The sequence below is a fragment of the Phyllobates terribilis genome, unplaced genomic scaffold, assembly GCF_046119375.1.
Source record: "Phyllobates terribilis strain yellow unplaced genomic scaffold, ASM4611937v1 Scaffold_4__5_contigs__length_816908805, whole genome shotgun sequence".
Lineage (NCBI taxonomy): Eukaryota > Metazoa > Chordata > Amphibia > Anura > Dendrobatidae > Phyllobates > Phyllobates terribilis.
The window spans coordinates 603,934,790-603,951,321 of record NW_027362764.1 but is presented as its reverse complement, the minus strand read 5'-3'; the positions used below and the strand labels follow the sequence as shown (position 1 = coordinate 603,951,321).

General features: G+C 40.2%; 1 protein-coding gene across 33 annotated transcripts in view; it reads right to left on the bottom strand.

The window, feature by feature from the left end:
* The window catches only part of DTNA (dystrobrevin alpha), a 303,097-nt gene that overhangs the window by 211,038 nt on the left and 75,527 nt on the right, over positions 1 to 16,532 (bottom strand). The window lies entirely within an intron of this gene.

Sequence of the window (16,532 nt, the reverse complement as noted above, 5' to 3'; positions counted from 1 at the left end):
GACGCAGGCAGTGGGCGAGGAATAAGGCGAGAGGCAGGAGAGATAGAAGTTCAGTGGCTGCCCACTGCACTTGCAGCTCGTTTGCATATAATTTCAACTATGGATTTCTCTAAAGCAACAAAACTGATTTCTACAGGAAAGGTAAGAATTTATCAGCAGTAAATCATCTTTACATACATGCCATTAGTTGTTGGTATAGAATTCGGATGACTGGTCTCTAAGCTGTTCCTGAATGCCTAACCAACACAAAACTCCATTGGCCAACATACAGGAGACAATGCTTATAATGAAATCAAGCCATAGCAAATTGTCACAAGGACCCGAATATTATGGAGTTAATTTTTACTAAATTCATGTTAACCCCGAATCAGCATATGATACCACTCTCCGCTAAGAACCGTGCCAGACATTTGTAGGCAAGTTCAACAATGGTTTCATTGTATTCTGAGAAAACACAGCAGAGTGGAAATGAAGCCAAATACCAGCTTATGCCTATCCTAATCTACTGACACCTTCTTATGCTAAAAGCAAAAAAATGCTGCTAAACCTAAAAAGTCTTTTCACCAACAATGTCACAATGTCCACATTTAGCAGATGATGCTGAGGAATGGATTAGCTCCTGTGTTATTCGAGTAAAACTTCTTTTTAATATTAATCACATAGATTAATTATTATATTTATTCAGCCTGGAAACTATAGAGGAGGTATTGTAGTTTACTTATCATTATCAATGTTGTTACACAACATTTGAGTATCTTAGATGCCTATGGCAGAAGATTTTCCTGGTATATATGCCAGACTGGCATTAGATCATGTTGGATAACACATGTTAGGTGGGCTGCGCTGCTGGAGGAAACCAATTATTCAAAAATGATGATAAAAAGCTTTTGTTATTCACAACGCGTTTCAGGTTGTTTTCTTGACTTTATAAAGATGCCAGTACAGCATTGAAACGCGCTGTGAATAAAAAAAAACTCATCATTGTTGAAGAATTGGGTTTACTCCACCAGTGCACCTAATGCGTTTTATCCAACTGGATCCAATATTTCCTGGAGGATCTATCCACCAGCCATGGGGCAGCAGGTGTTTCTATTCATGCCTACATAGGAGTTGTGCCTGTCACATCACCACCAGGTGAGCCTTAACCAAACACTTAACCACTCTCCTCCATAGGGTATCACCCAATTGTGCGCTCTGTTCCCCACATCAATATTTCTTCATAGACATATGCCAAAAACAAACCTTGTAATAAATTACAATAAATACAAATACCTTTTTTTTTTAATTAGAGGAGAAAAAAAATATACAAATAATACATATGTTATAAGAATATGTTCAATAGAAAGTTAAGAAGTACCACCAAAATGAATGCCCGAATTCGGTGTGGATTAATAAGTAGAAGTGATGTCACTTTTCTCTCTCTTGCCAAGTATTGTGTGCTGAATTTACCATTACATACACCCATTATTTCATGCTGTTTTACAGAAGAAATATCATACAGGCTGAGCTTGGAATCACCAGAGTGGAGAAATTAGGAACGAAGCATTCTAATGCCAATCAAATCCACAGCTCGGCACCGGCAGGAAAAAAAAAGGATTAGCATAGTGAAAGGCCATTTGACCCATCACTAATAAGAAAAACAACGCTGCAGTCAGACATCTGCCAAGCATGTATGAACACATGCTTTGGAAATGAAGAACAATACACTGAACACGCTAGACCTGCATCTATGCAGCCAGCCAGGAAATATCCCTTTTCAAAGAAATGAAAAATGACAAGCTGCCATTAAAAGTTCTGTCTCGACATTTTGCTTAAAGAAAATGTTACCAGTGAAAGATGATAAAACGTATTGTTCTGCCTCAGCTGTCACTGTATGTAACGGAGACTGATGTAAGCAATTACCTAATCGTTCCTAACCGTTCAGTACTGGTATAACATGCTTATACTGGATTCTGGCAACTTTCAGCAGAACACAATTATTTAGGTAGTTTTTTTATTTTTTTTTAGTAAACAGCTAATAAGCCCGCCAACTAGTAAGCTTTTATTTTCCATCCTATATCAGGGCTATGAAATCCTGTTACCATGATGGATTTTGATAGGGAAGAGACAATCACATACCAGTCTGAATCTCCCAATATTTAAAGGGCTTCCTTCACTGATGTTTCTGTTTAAATAACCATGCAGAGGTAAATAGCTAAATAAAATGAATCGCACTCAGGGTACTGATGCCTGTAGCTCCTTTTCTAAGAGCAATAGAAAAAAATCAGCAATCCCAAAAGAAAAAAATGTAGACTATGAGGATATAAGTAAAAATCATGCTGGTTCGAAATAAGTCATCCTTTCTCTAATTTTTTATGTCTCCTTTTCCAATTCTCCTTTAACATGTTTTTAATTATTTTTCATTAAATGTGAAGTTTTAATATTCTACATTTTTTCTTTTGGGATTTCTGGATTTTTTCTATTGCTCGTCCCTCACCTATCCTCCAGCTGGGATTTTTTCCTTCCGTGCATCCCTACCTTGATTGAAAGATCCCAGGGCTACACTACACTTCAGGAGAGCTTATAAGTATTTTTTCCTTTTTTGTATTTGCTCCTTTTCTAACACTGTCTGAATTCCCCGGCGGTCTCTACACTTTTTCATCTGGTGGGATGAGCATATGACTGCTGCAGCCAAATCACTTACAGTACATTTATATACACACAGTACAGACCAAACGTTTGGACACACCTTCTCATTTAAAGATTCTTCTGTATTTTCATGACTATGAAAATTGTACATTCACACTGAAAGCATCAAAACTATGAATTAACACATGTGGAATTATATACTTAACAAAAAAGTGTGAGACAACTGAAAATAGGTCTTATATTCTAGGTTCTTCAAAGTAGCCACCTTTTGCTTTGATGACTGCTTTGCACACTCTTGGCATTCTCTTAATGAGCTTCAAGAGGTAGTCACCGGAAATGGTCTTCCAACAATCTTGAAGGAGTTCCCAGAGATGCTTAACACTTGTTGGCCCTTTTGCCTTCACTCTGCGGTCCAGCTCACCCCAAACCATCTCGATTGGGTTCAGGTCTGGTGACTGTGGAGGCCAGGTCATCTGGCGTAGCACCCCATCACTCTCCTTCTTGGTCAAATAGCCCCTACACAGCCTGGAGGTGTGTTTTGGGTCATTGTCCTGTTAAAAAATAAATGATGGTCCAACTAAACGCAAACCGGATGGAATAGCATGATGCTGCAAGATTCTGTGGTAGCCATGCTGGTTCAGTATGCCTTCAATTTTGAATAAATCCCCAACAGTGTCACCAGCAAAGCACCCCCACACCATCACACCTCCTCCTCCATGCTTCACGGTGGGAACCAGGCATGTAGATTCCATCCATTCACCTTTTCTGCGTCGCACAAAGACACGGTGGTTGGAACCAAAGATCTCAAATTTGGACTCATCAGACCTGTCCTTAGCAGTGGTTTCCTAGCAGCTATTTTACCATGAAGGCCTGCTGCACAAAGTCTCCTCTTAACAGTTGTTGAAGAGATGTGTCTGCTGCTAGAACTCTGTGTGGCATTGACCTGGTCTCTAATCTGAGCTGCTGTTAACCTGCGATTTCTGAGGCTGGTGACTTGGATAAACTTATCCTCAGAAGCAGAGGTGACTCTTAGTCTTCCTTTCCTGGGGCAGTCCTCATGTGAGCCATTTTCTTTGCAGCGCTTGATAGTTTTTGCAACTGCACTTGGGGACACTTTCAAAGTTTTCCCAATTTTTCGCACTGACTGACCTTTTCTTAAAATAATGATGGCCACTCGTTTTTCTTTACTTAGAATTTGTATAATTGCAAGAAAAAAGCAGCTAACAGTCTATTCAGTAGGACTATCAGCTGTATATCCACCAGACTTCTGCACAACACAACTGATGGTCCCAACCCCATTTATAAGGCAAGAAATTCCACTTATTAAACCCGACAGGGCACACCTGTGAAGTGAAAACCATTTCCGGTGACTACCTCTTGAAGCTCATCAAGAGAATGCCAAGAGTGTGCAAAGCAGTCATCAAAGCAAAAGGTGGCTACTTTGAAGAACCTAGAATATAAGACCTATTTTCAGTTGTCTCACACTTTTTTGTTAAGTATATAATTCCACATGTATTAATTCATAGTTTTGATGCCTTCAGTGTGAATGTACAATTTTCATAGTCATGAAAATACAGAAAAATCTTCAAATGAGGTGTATCCAAACTTTTGGTCTGTACTGATATATATATATATATACACATACACATATACATACATATATACACTCACACACACACACACACACACACACACAGTACAGACCAAAAGTTTGGACACACCTTCTCATTTAAAGATTTTTCTGTATTTTGACGACTTTGAAAATTGTGCATACACACTGAAGGCATCAAAACTATGAATTAACACATGTTTAATTATATCCTTAACAAAAAAGTGTGAAACAACTGAAAATATGTCATATTCTTGGTTCTTCAAAGTAGCCACTTTTTGCTTTGAGGACTGCTTTGCACACTCTTGACATTCTCTTGATGAGCTTCAAGAGATAGTCACCGGAAATGGTTTTCACTTCACAAGTGTGCCCTGTCAGGTTTAATAAGTGGGATTTCTTGCCTTATAAATGGTGTTGGGACCATCAGGTGTGTTGTGCAAAAGTCTGGTGGATACACAGCTGATAGTCCTACTGAATAGACTGTTAGAATTTGTATTATGGCAAGAAAAAAGCAGCTAAGTAAAGAAAAACGAGTGGCCATCATTACGTTAAGAAATGAAGGTCAGTCAGTCTGAAAAATTGGGAAAACTTTGAAGGTGTCCCCAAGTGCAGTTGCAAAAACCATCAAGCGCTACAAAGAAAGAAACTGGCTCACATAAGGACCGCCCCAGGAAAGGAAGACCAAGAGTCACCTCTGCTTCTGAGGATAAGTTTATCCAAGTCACCAGCCTCAGAAATCGCAGGCTAACAGTAGCTCAGATTAGAGACCAGGTCAATGCCACACAGAGTTCTAGCAGCAGACACATCTCTTCAACAACTGTTAAGAGGAGACTTTGTGCAGCAGGCCTTCATGGTAAAATAGCCGCTAGGAAACAACAGCTAAGGACAAGCAACAAGCAGAAGAGACTTGTTTGGGCTAAAGAACACAAGGAATGGACATTAGACCAGTGGAAATCTGTGCTTTGGTCTGATGAGCCCAAATTTGAGATCTTTGGTTCCAACCACCGTGTCTTTGTGCGACTCAGAAAAGGTGAACAGATGGACTCTACATGCCTGGTTACCACCGTGAAGCATGGAGGAGGAGGTGTGATGGTGTGGGGGTGCTTTGCTGGTGACAACTGTTGGGGATTTATACAAAATTGAAGGCATACTGAACCAGCATGTCTACCATCCGGTTTGCGCTTAGTTGGATCATCATTTATTTTTCAACAGGACAATGACCCCAAACACACCTCCAGGTTGTGTAAGTGCTATTTGACAAAGAAGGAGAGTGATGGGGTGCTACGCCAGATGACCTGGCCTCCACAGTCACCAGATCTGAACCCAATCGAGATGGTTTGGGGTGAGCTGGACCGCAGAGTGAAGGCAAAAGGGCCAACAAGTGCTAAGCATCTCTGGGAACTCCTTCAAGATCGTTGGAAGACCATTTCCGGTGACTACCTCTTGAAGCTCATCAAGAGAATGCCAAGAGTGTGCAAAGCAGTCATCAAAGCAAAAGGTGGCTACTTTGAAGAACCTAGAATATAAGACATATTTTCAGTTGTTTCACACTTTTTTTGCTAAGTATATAATTCCACATGTGTTAATTCATAGTTTTGATGCCTTCAGTGTGAATGTACAATTTTCATAGTCATGAAAATACAGAAAAATCTTTAAATGAGAAGGTGTGTCCAAACTTTTGGTCTGTACTGTATACATATATATATATATAATATACACACACACACACACACACACACACACACACACACACACACACACACACACACACACTGGTGGGGGAGCTAGGCAGGGTTAGAAGTGGAGTGATTGATATGGGTAAGGAGATTATGCTACATATTATCCTTTTAGAGCCTACAGCATACTTATTTTAATTCATTTCATGCATGGAAAACTCATTTAAAGGGAACCTGTCAGTATGTTTTTATGTATAGAATTAGTGGTATGGCTGAATATGACGCTTGTCACTTAATAAAAAATTATGCCATTTTTGTAGAAATCTGATGCACCAATCAAGGGAAATTTAGGGAAGAAGCCATACGCAAATCAGATGGGTGGTGTCAATGCACTTGGACCACTTCTTTCAAAAGCATTGACTCGCCCTCAGTGCTATTCCAGCCTTATTTGCATACGGTTTGTTTGCTAAATTTCTCATGACTGGCACTTCAGCTCTCTACAGGGTATCACTTTTATAAGACAAAGTTCAAAGAAACTGCAGTGCTACAACACCAAGATAAAATAATGTCAGAGTTCGGGGAGGTTGGAAACTCACCACCACTGCAGGGATGATCAAGGGAAAAAAATTCCAAAAGAACAAAGTCAAGTCCTGCAATTATTCCATACAGCTGTGTCCGCGATGAGCGTGTAGATCCCAATGCAACTCCAGTGCTGAAGATCAAATCCTAGCTACTGCTTCTTGTGGATAAGGGATGTAATTACCCATCTAATCAATTGAAAATATAGTGCGGAATCTCCAGATATCAAGTGAAAAGTTGGTTTATTTATTATACTCACTAAGGCAGATTAACACTTACATTAAAAACATCCAAGGATAGCCACGTCATGGTGATCACTAAAAGCCCGACTCAGGGTTTTGCTAATAATACTGCCCCAGAAGAAGTGGTTATTGTTGGCGAAACCCTGAGACCCTTTCAGTGATCATCGTGAGGTGGCTGTCTTTGGATGGTTTTAATACAAGTGCTATGTTCATGTGCAGTATACTAAATAAACTTGATAGCTGGAGGTTCTGCCCTATATTTTCCAATCATTAAACAGGTAACTACATCCCATATAAGCATGAAGCAGCAGCTGGTATTAGATCTGCAGTAGTGGAGTTGCATTAGGATTTACACGCTCATCGCAGACATATCTGTATGGAATAATTGTGGGATCTGACTTGGTTCATTTGGAATTTGTTTTCGCTGGATCCTACAATGATGGTGAGTTTACATCCTCACCAAGCTCTGACATTATTTTAGCTTGGTTTCTTCACTACTGTATATAAAAAGAATTTGGGGACTTATTTTTCACTTGCAGCAGCTCTACTAAAGCTTATGGACTGAGCGGCACCACATCCGTTTACATATTTTATCATTTTTATAAGAGATCAAGAACCCTCCAAAGCTATACCATTATTTGCATAAGTAAAAACATACTGACAGGTTCTATTTAAAGGGAATCTGTCAGCAGCTTTTTTCCCACCTAATCTGGGAGCAGCATAATGTAAAGACAGAGACCCTGATTCCAGCAATGTGTCACTTATTGGGATTCTTAGTGTAGTTTTGATAAAATCACTGTTTTATCTGCAGGAGATTATCATTAGAGGACTAGTAAACCTACTGCCAGGTGGTCAAGCTTATTCACGAGCTCTGTATAACCCCGTCCCCACCACTGATTAGCAGCTTTCTGTGATCACTGCTAGATTTGTAGCAGATAAAACAGTGATTTTATCAAAACTACAGCAAGCAGCTGAGTAAGTGGAAAAAATATATTGCTGAAATCAGGGTCTCTGTTCCTACATTATGCTGCTTTCGTATGAAGTAGCAAAAACCTGATAGATTCTCTTTCAATCTTAAAAATGGATACAACATCTTGTGGTTGGTTTATATCTTTATGATGTGATATCAAGAGGCATTTTTACATGCAATATCTAGTCACTACCACGCCAGAAACATCGTCCTGAATATCTGTGCTACATAGTGCGCTTCATGGACATTCCCATTCAGCGTAAGCTCTGGGGTTTCTCTGTTGTATGTGCTGCACCCGAAATCAGAAAATGAATGACAATGTGAGGTCATTCCCTCCCACTGACAGGAGTTCATTCCCTCCCACTGAGAGGGATAGGAGAGGAGAAAGTAACCCAGGGAATAAGCTGATGCAATCAACCTGGAGGTTTCATATCAGATTGGGAAACCAAAGGTATCATCACACTTAGCGACGCTACAGTGATCCCGACAACGATACGACCTGGCAGGGATCGTTGCTGCGTCGCTATGTGGTCGCTGGTGAGATGTCAAACAATCAGATCTTCCCAACGACGCAGCAACGATACAGCAACCCGTAGCGACCAGTATAACGATGCAACGCAAATGCACGCCTATGTGTCTCAGTTCTGAGTCGCCAACGAGGTCGTTGGTAAGGTGTCAAACACACCGATGCATGCTACCCAGCGAGACCTCAACAATCAAAAAATGGTCCAGGCCATTTTGACACGACCAGCGATCTCACAGCAGGAGCATGGTCGCTGCTACGTGTCAAACGTAGCGAGATCGCTGCTGAGGTCGCTGTTGCGTCACAAAACTTGTGACTCAGCTGCGATCTCGCTAGTGATCTCGTTTAGCGTGACGGGGGCTTAAGGCTGCAGCCTCCTGAGATAAGTCCAACACATCCTTCCTGCCATCTGCTGCATGACACTGACAGGTCTAGAGGAATCTGTAATAATGTTGCATTTTTGGAAGGAGGCATTCTCTAAAGCTAATAAAACATTATTTATTGTTATATACAGTAATATGCCTACACAAAGTAGCACTATGTATACTGAATGAGATGCATCCACTTTCCATCATTACATATCAGAATGGTGGTTAAAACTGCTAAATTAATTCTGCATCAAAACTGCCTTAAAAAGCAAATTCTTGATACAGACAAATAATTTGGTTTTATCATTGCCTCTTACTATAGAAATAAATGGGGAAGGGAACATACATGATTCTTCCTTATTTTGAGGACAAGATAGATACAGAATTAGTGCCGTAGGTTCCTCCAATCACAATTTACAGTGGAGAATGGAAAAGTAAGGGATAGGAGGACAATTACCCCATGGGAGTGTAAATTCATGGCGATAATACTTATTACTGTTGGCAATAAGATTCGTTGTCAGCCTCGCTCCTCCTGTACCAGTCGCTGACTCGTTTTGTTCAAGGTTATTGTAAGTGTGTTTGCTATGTATACCCCTTTTCACATGTAAAACGCCATGGAATAAATGGCGCTATAATAATAAATAATAATAATATTATTATATCTGCAAAGTGTGGCTTCAAGCTGAATATTTGCCTCCAATTTTGGCCAGTGTTCACACAAGCACTATTACGCTATCACTATTATGTGATCACTATTCACTGGCACTATTCCGTTATATTTTCCTGCTTTCTTTCATGGTGTCTGTTATTTTACTAGAGAAAACCAGCGCAGCAAGCTGAGGAGAGCCTCACAAAGAGGAAACGTTCAGGTGTCAGCCACATATGAAAGCCTTTTATGTAATGTTTTATCTAAATGTGATTGATTTCAGAGCGCCGCTTTCTGTTTTCTATACCTTTGTAGCCAATTATGGACCGTTATGCAATCACATTAATTGATCGCTGGTATACAAAGAGAAGACAGCTATTGTCTGGTCTGAGCCAGCACTCGTGATAATGTAATTTATCTTAAAACCAGGACCCTATAGAACCTATAATTTTCTAAACAAAGATGGGAGCAAGCCTTTGATCTGACAACCTCCATTGTCCCAGGCAACATGAACAGGTGGCGGGTGCGGATGACATATCCTCAGAAATGGCAGCTAATGGACCCCAATATTAAACACTGGAAAGGTGAAATGGTATTGGAAAGGTATTGATTCAGTAATTCAAAAAAAATAGTAACGGCTCAAAGTCCCATTTCACGAACAGACCAATAAAACTTATTACTTTTTTATATATAAGAAATAAATGTCAATTATCAATTACAAGCATGGGATTGTGAAAGTCTAAAATCATTAATAGTTGGTATAGAGGAAGAGTGGGTCTCATACGAAATGGTGGGTAGCCCAATTGTCTCAATAGTCCCTGGTTTTATGTGTAACCGCAATAAAGTGTGAAACGATTTAGACTTTTCATCGAGTGGTGAGTGCCCCTTATTACTCTTCGGTTTTTACATTTGATATGTGGACTATTCTCTTAAAACTGGGGTCACACGTGTGTTGACTGTCTAATGCGAGAGAATTGGGCAGATTAACTACTGTCACTCGGATCAAACTGTCAGTTTGATCCGAGTGTCATGTTAGTCTGATCCAATTTTCTGGCATAAGAGAATCACAGCACAGGTGCAGAAAAGACAGAGAATTTAATTTTTCCATCTTCTCCATTGTCTATGTCCATGGATGTTGGACTGCACTAGGATGACATCCGATCATCGGATGTACCCGCAGCATGCAGCGATTGTTTTCTCATGCCGGATTGGCATGTGAAGAAAAAAATCGCAGATCTTCACTGCCCCATAGTATAACATTGGGCCGAGTGCTGTCTGATAAAACAATGGATAGCACTCGGCCGTGTTATACGCTTGTGTGACTGAGCCCTGGGGTTGAGCACCAAAAATGTTACATACGCTGTGGATTTAAACAAGGAGTCTGGCAGGTCGAGATTGACCATGTGTGGATAAGAGCAATGCCAGTGCTGTATTTTTTCTGTCTTGCTATTAAAATGTAGCATTCATCGACAATTTTGAAAATTGACTAGGAAATAAGAACAAAATAGCAACTAAAGTTTAAAAAAAATATATATATATATATTTTTTGTGCCTTAAATTGTCTACATATCTGTGGGAGTCTGGGTCATCGATCACTCAAAAGACCCCTGAAAAGTGTGCAGCTCAGGATCAGAGCATGGATTTCATAGAATGTGTTTGCTTTCTATTGAATCCGCACTCTACGCGCCAGCTGTGATTTTTGACAAATCACAGCCGATATCAACTCAAATACTATTAGCCCAATTGCCAGTGCACCAGTGCAATCGGGAAGAGCCAGGCAAAGTGCCAGAATTGGCGCGCCTCATGTGATGTGACAATTCTGGAGTGGCTGCAGGCTTTTATTTTTAGGCTGGGAAGGGCCCAATAACCATGGACCTTCCAAGCCTGATAATATCAGCCCACAGCTGTCTGCTTTACCTTGGTTGGTTATCAAAAATAAGAGGGGGACCCAAAATCGTGTTTTTTTTATTGTGGCTTTTTTATTTATTTATTAGGTTGATTCATGTACAGTAAACTACACACAAAGCACTAATTATATATCTCATGGATATCTATTTATCAATCTATCATCTATATAACTATATTTGTATATAAGACTGCTTTATTAGTTTGAAAACTACAGTAGCTTTAGAGGGGTTGTCCACTACTATTGAAAATAAGGCAATGTATTTTTATGATGAAAATAAGTTTCTTTGTAAATACCTTGCATTGCTGTTTCTGCCTGTGAGCGGCGCTATCACTGGCCGCTCACAGGCATCACGGCTTTGACATAAGCGGATGTCACGTCATGGTTCCGGATGCAGCCGGGGGTCTCTCTTCTGGGTTCCACCAGTGGATGCTGGGCTGTGGGCGGGGTTACCCCGGGCGTCACACTCTGCATCCACTGCACGCTCTCCCTCTCCTCATTCATTGGGAAAGCGCGCGGTGGATGCTGGGGGTGACGCGCAGGGTAACCCCACCCACAACCCAGCATCAACCGCGACACCGATGTCACGCCTCCCTTGACGTGACATCAGCGGGGGTCACGTGATGCCTGGGAGCAGACCGCGGTAGCGCCGCTCACAGGCAGTAACACCTCTGCAAGGTATTTATAAAGACACTTCTTTTCATCATAAAAATACATTGGCCTATTTTCAATAGTAGTGGACAACCCCTTTAAATTACAGCGAGAATTACAGTATGTAAAAGGTGATGTTAAAAACGCATTGCATACGCAAGTCATACGGACGCTAGGTGAGAAAAATCGCAATGTACTCGCATGACACTCGTCCTACTTTTCTGGATCAACATTGGAGCGATTTTTTTATACGACCGGGTGACTCATGCCTTAGGCCGAGTGTAGACATAATGAGTGTCAATTGTCTATATAAAAAGTTGATTGATGCTCATGTAATGTACCTTCTACATGGAAATATGCAAACTGTATAATATAAGGGCAATCATCAAAATGATAGTTTGATTTCTAAACAGTTTGTATATTGTCGGCTGCACATTGCCATTTTATACAGGGAAAATGTGTTACTGACAGCAATAATTTTTAGGCCCCCTATAAAAGATTTCATTGACTGATCACTGCCATGTTTAAACAGGCCAATGGTTTGGAACAAAGGCTTTCTGAACACTTGCTTACCCAATTATCTACCAGTGAAAAAGCGCCTTCATGCTGTATAACAACAGTATAAAAATTTCACTTCTGCAAAGCAGAAAATATCCATAAAAATAATGGATGAAAATGACATCTCATCTTTTTCAAAATCTATAGCATGGCTATCAGTCTGGGAGGTAAATGTTAAAAGGCTGATTCTTTATAGCCCATAAAGACCCTCATCAGAATATTCCATGTGGACATACTCTCACCTATTCATACTTCCATCTTATTACTCAGAAATGCCCTTCTTATTCTTATTGCTTTAATTACATGCACTGTTATCTCTGACATCGCTTCCTAGGCTATCTAAAGATAAACTGATCTCATTTGGGATGCGCCTTCTCTTAGGTTTCCAGATTTTGTCAAGGTTTTGACGCTGTGTATTTTGGCTGCGACAAAAACGTCTCATTTTACGGTTTCAGCAAAGTGGATAGGATTTCTAGAAATCTCATGTCCACTGTGCTCTTTTTAATCAATGAGCTGCAGTGTGTGACTGAAATCCGCAACATGTCGATTTCTCTTACTGGTATGTCAAGTGTGGATTTTCTCCACAGAATTGCATTAGATGCAGAAAATCCACAGGTAAAAAAAGCACATGGTGTATTTAGTGAGGAGATGTACTAAAAACGCAAATAATGCGCACCTGACTGTATCAATAAAGTTTAGTCAAATCCAAATATCTGGAAGAATCAAAAACAAAGCAGCTTTATGTAAAAAGTGACATACTGGGAAAGGATAAAAAACGTCAGTATCAATAAAGTGATAAAAATGTATGCAAGAAAAAAAAATTAATAAAAACAAAAACAAGTAACTAATTTACCTAATAGGTGCAGAAATGCTGCGGAAAATCTAAAACATCAAAAACTCACCAAATACTGACCGTGGGATCATAGCCTTAGGGCTCCCTCACACTAGCGTATTCATCATGAGTGCTATGTTTTATCAGATAGCACTCGGACCAATGTTATACTATGGGGCAGTGCTGATCTGCTACTTTTTTTCTCATGCTGATTCGGCATGAGAACAGTGTGTGGCTCCACCATTACTCCTCTGCAGCACGAACACTCTCTTGGGGTTACATTTGACTCAGATCTTTCCTTTACTCCCCACATCCGATCGGGCGCTCATGTCATCTACACCTCAAAAACATCTCTAGCAGTCGACCGTTTCTTACATTTGATTCTGCAAAAACTCTTACTGTTGCTCTTATTCATTCTCGTCTGGACTACTGCAACTCTATACTGATCAGTCTCCCGCTTACTAAACTCTCCTCTCTCCAATCCATCCTGAATGCAGCAGCCAGGATCATTTTCCTCTCAAACCGCTACACTGATGCCTCCACCTTGAGCCAGTCATTGCACTGGTTGCCCATCCGCTAGAGACTCCAATATAAACTTATCACTCTCACCCACAAAGCTCTCCACAGTTCTGCACCACCATACATCTCCTCCCTCATTTATGTCTATAATCCTAACTGGACCCTCTGTTCCCCTTACAACCCAAGACTAACAACCTCCATAAACCGAACCTCCCACTCCTGTCTCCAAGACTTCTTGTGAGCTGCACCACTTCTCTTGAATGCACTAGCCTAGACAATTCAATTAATTCCCAAGACCCCCAGTTTTAAACGTGTCCTAAAAACACACTTCGAATGGCCTATCGCCTCACCTCACTTGTGTAACTATTCCAGTTCTACCCTTCCTAAATTTTCTTACAAATCTGGTCCCTCATAGCAACTGTTTACACACCCTCCAAGCATTTAACAGCACTTTTTACCATTCACCTTTCGTTCTCCCCTAATTCCTCATAGATTATAAGCTTGAGAGCAGGTCCCTCACTCCAGTTGGTATCTGTTGAAGTATGTGTTTACTCTTTTAAGTCTTTAATGTTTGTACAAGTCTCCTATGAAATGTAAAGTGCTGTGGAATATGTTGGTGCTATAGAAATAAAAATTATTATTAGTAAAAGTATGAGTACTATCAGTGAAAACCTTCAGACAGCACTTGTACGGGAAAATCGGATGTCTGAATGAGGCCTATCCCTCATATATGCATCTTTGCAGTCACCAGCTTCTCTTTCTGCTTCTCTCCAGTGTTCTATTGAGGGAAACAGAGCAAGAGATTGAGATAGAGAGAGGTTTGTCGGCATATCACTGCACATACGCAAATTGCAAAAGAGCAATTTTTACGTGACGACTACTCGGATCGGCAGGCAGAGTGGAATCCTTACGGAGTGTGTATCACATACTGACAAAATTGCATCAAATGGCTATTTATTTTTTTTTAATAACTTGACATTTATAGGTGACTTTAGAGAATGATGATTTGGACAAAAAAGAATTAGCTAAATTAACAGTCAATATTTGACTTCAGTTAATTTCTAATGTAAAGAGAAACTGACAAGTTGGTAGAAAGATGGTAGAAAATGTTCAGTATCTGACTCTTTGGCCATCACTAATCTCTAGTGTCCTGTCAGTGTAACCCTACAGCACTCAGATGAATATATTTATTTTACTCACTTATATAGCGCCATTAATTCCACAGGGCTTTACAGCATTATGGGCACTGTCCCCATTGGAGCTCGCAATCTACATTCCCTATCAGTATGTCTTTGGAGTGTGGGAGGAAACAGGAGAACCTGGAGGAAACCGACGCAAACACGGGGAGAACATACAAACTCCTTGCAGATGTTGTTCCTGGTGGGATTTGAACCCAGGATCCCAGCGCTGCAAGGCTGCAGTGCTAACCACTGAGCTGCCCATTAATCTCTCATAGGGTGGTTAATAAAGCCTTATTTACAGATTTTTTTATGAAGTGCACTGTGGGGGGCATAGTGGTCTTTAATAGAGCGGTGTTGTGATTAAGGGTTTTACATGTGCTAGTGTGAAGTAGCTTTCCCTAGATGCAGTTCTGGAAATGTTGGACAATTTTTTTTTTAATATGCGGTAGAGACATGGCAGAGCTCAAATGCCAAATGTCAACAAGGCCTAATTCTAATCTTAGCCCACACTTCTAGGGTCACATTAGTGCAGCAATACATAGCTATTAAATGGCATTGCTGCTAGAGAGAAAGAAAAGAAGTTATACTCAACAGTTTGCTCAATCCAAAGAGTTAAAGGTCTGAGGTAGTGGTTATCTGTAGTAGGTGTGATCACTATGTCACCGTTGGATTTACATTACTTAGACTGACCCGATTTCAGTTCTGGATGTATTGCATCATGGTTTTTTTTTTTTTTATATTTTTTCAGATCTCTGTTTTTGTACTATATTTTCCCCACTGGGAATGGTAATATTGCTCATTATATCTCGTCTATCTCAGATATGTTTTATTTTTAAATGTATTTATCAAATCCTGCCCACCATGTTGATGTCTTTTTTGGGCAGCACGGTGGCTCAGTTGTTGCTTTGGAGGTCCTGGGTTCAAATCCCACCAAGGACAGCATTTGTAAGGAGTTCGAATGTTCTCCCCATGTTTGTGTGGGTTTCTTCCTGGCACTCCCACACTCCAAAGACATACTGATAGGGAACTTAAATGGTTAGCCCCAGTAGAGACAGCAATGATGAGATCTGTAAAGCGCTACGGAGGCGCTATATAAATAAGCATAATAATAAATTAAGCACTGATTTATGCTTTTTTTTAGATCTTGAAAGATGTATATTTATATACCTGTGTGTATGTGTTTTTTGTTGTTGTTTGTAAGTTTTAAGCATCCACAGCATACAGTGGGAAAAAAGTTACCAAACATGTAAGAGATATTCCCAACTTGTTCATTTACGGTAGGAAACAGCATAAATGTGATATAGGACAACTACTTTATTAAAGAACCCCTGAACCACATTACTTGTGCCTAATAAGATGTGCGTTAAATAAGGTTTTTATTACTTTTATGGTAACAATAACATGCATGAAGCTTTATTCTTCCAGTAGAAAGAAAAAAAATGAACGAAAACCAACGGAGCCCTATTAATGTCAAAGGGGTTAGCAGTGACTGGAATTAAGGACGGATCAATCATAGCGTCAGGTAGTCATCAGTCATAACACCTTGTGAGCAGAGGATGTATATGTGGTAAGCTTATCTAGGATCACTGAACAAGTCTGGATGTGGGGAACAGAGCGCACAATAGGGTGATACCCTATGTAGGA